Source organism: Tachyglossus aculeatus, chromosome 3 (assembly GCF_015852505.1).
Source record: "Tachyglossus aculeatus isolate mTacAcu1 chromosome 3, mTacAcu1.pri, whole genome shotgun sequence".
Classification (NCBI taxonomy): domain Eukaryota; kingdom Metazoa; phylum Chordata; class Mammalia; order Monotremata; family Tachyglossidae; genus Tachyglossus; species Tachyglossus aculeatus.
In genome coordinates, this window is record NC_052068.1 from 45,705,686 (window position 1) to 45,713,945 (window position 8,260).

At 42.9% G+C, this 8,260-nt stretch overlaps 1 non-coding gene across 1 annotated transcript; it reads right to left on the reverse strand.

The window, feature by feature from the left end:
- Positions 1–210: 210 nt before the first annotated feature.
- Positions 211–348, reverse strand: LOC119925996. The gene has a single exon (XR_005449915.1). It is a non-coding gene; the product is annotated as a small nucleolar RNA SNORA7 (small nucleolar RNA).
- Between the last annotated feature and the right edge of the window lie 7,912 nt (positions 349–8,260).

An 8,260-nucleotide genomic window follows, 5' to 3' on the forward strand; every position in this document is an offset into this window, starting at 1 on the left:
CTTACGCTGTCGAGTTGTTTCTGACCCATAGTGACTCCATGGACACATCTCTTCCAGAATGCCCCACCTCTATCTGCAATCATTCTTGTAGTGTATCCATAAAGTTCTTTTGTTAGAAGCAGTTTACCATTGCCTTCCTTCGCACAGTAAATTTGAGTTCCATCCTCGACTCTCTCCCATGCCGCTGCTGCCCAGCACAGGTGAGTTTTCACTTGTAGCAGACTGCCTCCCACTCGCTAGCCACTGCCAAAGCTAGGAATGGAATGGGTATGTCTCTGCTTGACTCTTCCTCCCATAGCCGAGACTGGTAGAGTACTAGAAACTCTCCAGATGTGATCCTGAGAGAGGATGATGTATGTATTTCATTTATTTATATTATGTCTGTCCCCCTCTCTAGACTGTAAGCTCATGTGGGCAGGGAATGTCTGCAATATTGTTATGCTGTACTCTCCCAAGCACTTAGTATGTGCTCTGCACACAGTAAGTGCTCAATAAGTATGATTGACTGACTGACTTGAAAGAGTACAATATAACAGACTTAGTAGACACATTCCCTGCCCACAATGAGTTTACAGTCTAGAGGGGGAGACTGACATTAATATGAACAAATAAATTGCAGATAGCTACACAAGTGTTGTGGGGCTGAGAGAGGGTTGAATAAAGGATGCAAATCCAAGTGTAAGTAAGGGTGATGGATAAGGGAGTGTGTTCCCATAGTTTAAAATTTTACCTCTGTGGGGGTGATTCTTAATCTACCTTGCTTTTCCATGACTTCTCTTTCTGCAATCTCTCATGTCATCTTGCATCCAGGATATTTCACCTTAAACTCATTATGTCCAATGCTGAATGCCTCATCTTCGCTCCCAAATTCTCTCCTCTCCTTGGTTTTTCTATTGCAATTGACAATAATAATAATTGTGGTATTTGTTAAGTACCTACTATGTGCCAGGCACTGTACTAAGTGCTGTGGTGGATGCAAGCAAATCATGTTGGACATAGTCCCCATCCCCTATGGGGCTCAGAGTCTCAACCTCCATTTTACAGATGAGGTAACTGAGGCACAGAGAAGTGAAATGACTTGCCCAAGGTCACACAGCAGACAAGGGGCAGAGCCAACATTGGAACCCAGGCCCGTGGTCTATCCACTATGCCATGCTGCTTCCCTTCCCTGCCTCTGAAGCTCATAACCTTTGCATCATCCATGACTCCTTACCCTCTTTCAACTTGCACAGTCTACTGCTACATCCTATTAGCTTTTCCTCCACAACATTTCCCAGCTCCACCACTTCCTCTTCATCCAAAGGCCAACAGCTTTGCCCAGACTCTTGTCATATCCCAGTCAAATGACTTCTCATGGGTTTCTCTGCTTCTAGTCTCTCCCATCTCCAGTTTACACTTCACATCATAGCCTGGATCATTTTTGTAAAACACTGCTCTGCCCACATCTCCCCACTCCTCAAAAACAATCAGGAGTTACCCATTCTTCTCTACATCAAGCAGAATTTCCTAACCATTACCTTAAAGGAACTTTATTAGATCTCTCCATCTAACTTATCCACTCTTTTCTCCCATTATGTGCCCTGCTTGCATTTTTCACTCCTTTCAAGATAAGCTTACTCACTATGTCTTGTTCTCCTTCTTTCCACCACTGACCCCTAGCTCACATTTTTCCTCATGCCCAGAACACTCCCAAGACCACAGATGTGACTATCTTTAAAACCCTTTTGAAATCATATCACCTCCCGGGGATCTTCCTAATTCAGCTTTCTTTTTCCCAGTTCATATTCCCCCCCAACTGCTACTTCAGCACAACTACTTCAACTGCACATCTGTGCACCCACAACCACACATAACAATTCTGTACCTAATGACTTACACTCTGTACAACCCACCAAAGTAGTGTGGCCTGGTGGAAAGAGCACAGGTCTGGGAATCAGGGGAACTGGGTTCTAATTTTGCATCTGCCACTTGAGTGGTGTATGACCTTGGGCAAGTCATTTAACTTCTCTGGGCCTCAGTTATCTCATCTGTAAATTGGGGATTCTCTCTTCTCCATAGGCTCCGTGAGTCTCACCTAGGACAAAGACTTTTTCTTCTTCTTTTTTTATGGCATTTGTTCAGTACTTACTGTATGCCAAACACTATACTAAGCACTGGCATAGATACAAGCTAATCAGGTTATACACAGTCCATGTCCTACGAGGGGCTCACAGTCTTAATTCCCATTTTACTGCTGAGGTAACTGAGGCCCAGAGAAGTTAAGTGATTTGCCCAAGGCCACACAGCAGACAAGTGGCCGAATGGGATTAGAACCCAGATTCTTTTGATTCCCAGGCTCATCTTGCATCCACCCCAGGGCTTAGTAGAGTGCTTGGCAAATGCCAGAATTATTATTATTATTATTCTTATTCGTAGTAGTAGTAGTAGTAGTAGTAGTAGTAGTAGTAATAGTAGTTGTATGGCACTTACTCCCTGCAAACCCACTTTTCCTTTCTCTTCTTCTAAATATAATTATGTTATGTCTGATGGCCCCACCAGATTGTAAGCATCTGGAGGCAAGGATTATATCTTCTAACTCAATTTTACTCTTCCAAGTGCTTAGTACAGTGCTCTGCACACAATAATTGCTCAATAAATACTGTTAATTTATCAATCGACTATTGAAGATTAGACAATTATATTCCAGTATATGTTAATCTTTTAGGTATTTGTTGTTGGATAACAAATTATGTGAAACATAGTCAACTCTTTTTCCCTTACCTCTTACTACTCTTCTCTTTGTGATCTCTATCATAGCTGCTGTTGAGATGAACATAGCCCCAGAGATTAAGGCAAGGGAACACACATGTAGAAGCAGATTCTCACACACTCTGGTGTCGGTGAGAGAGGGCCAACATTGGCCTCAGGAGTCCACTAGGCTTCTCTGCCCTTGACTCAATGGAGCCTTACTGTGGCTTTAATGGGGTGCCCTGTAGTTTAGTCACTGTTTGCTATGATGAGTAACAGCCCTTCAAAGTTGGGGGTGTGTGGGTGGTACTGGAGTTGAGTCTTACTGTTCATCCATGTTCACTGTTGGATGTGTTACAGATCCCCTGGTCCCCAGCTTGCTCTGCAGAGCCCAGCAAAAATGTGTAAAACAATCCTTCAGAAGTTGTGGCTTCTTTTCAAATGCACCCTAGAAGGGAGTGCCCCTGTCCCAAGTGGGGCTCACAGTCTCAATCCCCATTTTACAGATGAGGTAACTGAGGTCCAGAGAAATAAAGTGACCTGCCCAAGGTCACATAGCAACGTGACAGAGCCAACATTAGAACCCATGACCTTCTGACTCTGAGGCCCGTGCTCTAACCACTATGCCATATGTCGCCCCACTCCTCAAGGACCTCCAATGGTTGCCCATCCACCTCTGCGTCAAACAGAAACTTCTTACCATTGGCTTTAAAGCACTCATTCAACTTGCCCCACTCTACCTCACCTCACTAATCCCCTACTACAGCCCAGACCGCACACTCCACTCCTCTAGCGCCAATTTACTCACCGTGCTAATCCCATTCCCACATCCTCCCCATAGCCTGGAACCCCCTTCCTCTCCATATATGCCAGACCATGGCTCTCTCCACTTTCAAAGCATTATTAAGGTCACATCTTCTCCAGGAGGCTTTCCCCAATTAAGACTTCTTTTCCCTGGTTCGCTCTCCCTTCTGTGTGGTCTACGCACTTGGATCTGTGACCTTTGGACATTTGATATTCACCACATCCCCAACCCCACAGAACTGTGTTCATAGCTTTAAATTATAATTATACATAATTGTTTTATTCATGTTAATGTCTGTCTCCCCCTCTAAAATGTAAACTTGTTATGGGCAGGGAATGCATCTGCTAATTCTGTTGTATTGGATATTTGATATTTGCCCCACCTCCAACTTCACAGCATGTATGCACATACCTTTAAATTATATATTATACATTATTTATTCATTTAATGTCTGTCTCCCCCTCTAGACTGTAAGATTGTTATGGGCAGGGAATGTGTCTGCTAAGTTCTGTTGTGTCTTACTCTCCCAAGAGCTTAGTACAGTACTCTGTAATAATAATAATAATAATAATAATAATAATAATAATAATTATTATTATTATTATTATGGCATTTATTAAGCACTTACTATGTGCAAAGCACTGTTCTAAGTGCTGGGGAGGTTACAAGGTGATCAGGTTGTCCCACAGGGGGCTCACAGTCTTAATCCCCATTTGACAGATGAGGGAACTGAGGCCCAGAGAAGTTAAGTGACTTGCCCAAAGTCACACAGCTGACAATTGGCGGAGCAGGGACTTGAACCCATGACCTCTGACTCCAAAGCCCAGGCTCTTTCCATTGAGTCACGCTGCTTCTCTTATATGCTTCTCTTCTCTCTTATGCTTCTGTACATAGTAAGCACTCAATAAATACAATTGATCGATTCAGAATTAGTGGTTAGAATCTAGGCAGGCATATCAAAGTCTGGTTTTGTCAAAGATTGGACTGTCGACCAATATAGGATCATGAGCACCCCAAAATCTCCACCTAACCCTGGGATGACTGTCTCCTGCTAATGATGGCAATAAAGAGAACATTTCAAGGGAGGCCTGATTAACTTGTATGTACTCCAGAGCTTAGAACAGTGCTTGACACATAGTAAGTGCTTAACAAATACCATCATTAAGGCCTAGCAGTGGCGGCAGAAATGGCCACTTCACATATTCTGCCTAGAAAATTGTGGGGTTTAAAGGTGGAGAAAGGAGACATGGTAAGGTAATAAAACAAGTAGAAAGAAGGAAAGGAACTTGATGGTTCTAAGCTGTCTCTGAGAGGATAAGATTAATCTCTGGGGGAATAACTGTTGCTCCTCTGTCCTCCTTATCTGAGAAAAAAAGAGCTGGAGTCTGCCTGCCTAGGATCATTGGCATGGCCTAATAGAAAAAGCATGGGTAAGGGAATCAGAGGACTTAGGTTCTAACCCTGGCTCCACCACGTGCCTGCTGTGTGACTTTGTGCAAATTACTTCATTTTTCTGTGCCTCAGTTTCCTTATATGCAAAATGGGGATTAAATACCTGTTCTCCCTCTTCCTATTTTGAGCCCCATGTGAAAAAGGGGCTGTGTTAGACCTGATTATCTTGTATCAACCTCAGCGCTTTAATACAGAGCTTGATACATCATAAGAGGCTAACAAGTACCACATTTATTATTATTATTACCTTGGAAGAGGATGATAGAGAAGCAGTGAGGCTAACAGATACAGCATAGGCCTGGGAATCAAAAGGACTGAGTCCTAATCCTGGACCTGCCACTTGTCTACTGTGTGAACCTGGGCAAGTCATTTAACTTCTCTGTGACTCAGTTACCTTACCTGTAAAATGGGAATGAAGGCTTTGAGCCCCATGCAGGACATGGGATGAGCCCAACCTGATTATCTTGTATATACCTCAGTGCTTAGTTCAATGCCTGGCACATAGTAAGTGCAAAATAAATAACATAAAAAAGGGGTCAGGTGGGCGTGTAAGGGTTGAGCAGAAAAGCCTCGTGTAACTATTTATGTTTTGAGGTTTTATTTGGGGGAGAAGTCACCCTTTTATAGGATTCCTGGGGTGAAGCTTTTCCTAACTTGAGGAGGTATAGCTGTTCAGTTCTGTAGCTGTCTGCTCATTAATCTCTTCAAAGTCACTTAATTACAGAACAGAATTATCCCTTATTGGACATCTGGAAAATGTCATCAACTAAACTGGGCTGAAGTGACTATTCCCTTTCGGGCACATGTATTAGGGTTTTTTGGGTGAGTATGAATGGGAGACATGCTGTATATGTCTCTGTTATTTGTTTTATCTCTTACTATTGTGTAATACTCATTGATCACTTACGCTATGTAGAAATACTGTCAAAACAATGTTTTCAGTGAAAAAAATCAATCTCCCCAGTACAAACATGTTTATTAAGTAATGGCAGAGCTAAAACTAGGACTGAAATCTACTTAACCCAGGGTTCTATCCATTTTACTGCAACAATAGAATGAGTGACATCAGCATATTAAGGCTCTGTGTATCTCCTTTCTTTTGAATCATTTGTTTTGCTAGTTCATGGCTAAAATGGGAAATGTGAGAGAAAGGTTTGGGCTTAACCTAAATGAAAAGTTCAACTGTTAATAGCAAGAAAGCCTTCCTCATTTATGATCCACCCACCTCATTTATGATAATGAGATAGCGAAAGGTTTGTTGCAAGTTCTTGGCACATCTTCAGCCAAGAATTTCATGCCATTACATCATTTGACAAACACAGGGCAAAAAATGGGTATGACTGAAAAGAAAATCTAAGGCTTTTCTCACCCAAGACAAGATAAAATAGAAAAATATTGGGGATTCAGTCTAGCAAAAACAAAAAAACTCCATTTTTTAATCTATGAGAAGAATTGACTTTTTATGAGAAGGTTTTTCTGAAAAAGATTTGATGATTCCCTGTGTTTGTATGTTTGCAGGTATGAATTGCTCTTCATACCTGAAATTATTGTGCTACTCTAATGACCCTTTTCACAATGGTTGCCTCATTTCTCATCTGTCAGCCTATTTATTCTTGCTTATCTCCTATCTTTCTTTAAACAGGGCAAGGGATTTGGATGTATAAAAAATGTCGAATGCCCTCCTCCTTCCCTGCCATTTGCCTGTATCTTACTTGTCCAGTCCTTCTACATGGCCACCAGAAAATAGGGTTTTGGGTTGGAGCTCTACAAGTCAGTCTGCCCCACCTCTAAAACTGAGTGTGAGCTCGTTGTGGGCAGGGATTGTCTCTAGTTCTTGCTGAACTGTATTTCCCAAGTGCTTAGTAGAGTGCTCTGCACACAGTAAGAGCTCAAAAATTATGATTGAATGAATGAATGAGCCTACTTTGTGGACCAAGGTCACTGGCACTGAATTGCAGCCCAAGAGAAACATGAAATTACAAAGAGGCTGAAAAGAATAAAAAGTGCTTGGCCACAGAATTCAATTAAATCACCACATCATCTCCTCCTGACTGACATACACACAACTGTTTTTGAAACAATGTAGAAAGGTGGCCTACCTCTGTGAGCAGTGTGGAAGAATTTTAGCTTATTGAACTGAGGGATGGACTTTTAAGGGGTGGAGCATTAAGAGGTAGACCTACAAAGCTTATTATCAATTGGTCGTTGATTGATAAGTTGATTGTATGCTTGGAAGAGTGTAATATAACAAAGTTGCTAGACACAATCCCTGCCCACAAGGAGCTTACAACAGGGACACGGACACGGCATTAAAATAAATTTTGGATATGTTACACAAGTGTTGTGGAGCTGAGAGTGAGGTGGATAAAGGTATAAATCCAAGTGCAAAGGCAAAGCAGAAGGGAGAGGGAGTAAGGGAAATGAGGGCTTAGTCAGGGAAGGTCTCTTAGAGGAGATGGGATTTTAATAAGGCTTTGAAGGTGGGGAGAGTGATGGTCTATCAGATATGAAGGGAAGGGACTTTAAGCTCATTGTGGGCAGGGAATGTGTCCATTTACTGTTGTACTCTCCCAAGTGCTTAATACAGTGCTCTGCACACACTAAGCGCTCAATAAATATGACTGAAGGAATGAATGAATGAGAGAGTTAAAGGCCAGAGGCAGGATGTGGGCGAGGGGTCGGCGGTGAGTTAGACAAGATCTAGGTACTGTAAGTAGGTAGAGGAGCGAAGTGAGATTGCTGGATTACAGTAGAATTAGTAGTCATGATCCCTGGCCTCGAGGAGCTTGCAATCTTGTCACAAGCACACTGGCTTATCGGGGCAGGCTGAAGCGTTAAGTCTGGCAGTGTCACATAGCTCTTGCCAGCTGAGGAGTGACAATTAAAGGGCTTTGGCAAGCAGAAATGGTGAGGGGGACAATGCACAGGGAGGAGAGAGAGCATCTTTTGGAGCCAAGCACAGACCACCAGGACCTCTGACCTCATTGGAGAAAGAGACTAGTCCTGTCCCCAGGACCTTGTCCCCAAGGGTGTCAGAAAAATGAGAGTCTCTGTGATCAGACTAGATCCTCCAATCTGACCTGCTTTTCTTTCAACCATCTCCCTCTCCCTTTTTCCCCTTCCCCATCTTTCCACAGGGACTACATCACCCAGAATTTCCCACCGTGTCCCGCATGGACAACGTCGTGAAACTCGACTTCAAGAATGTCTCGTTGAGACCCAAGCACAGCACCCTGAAGTCTGGCAGTGAGGTGCATCTCACAGGATCCTCTGTAT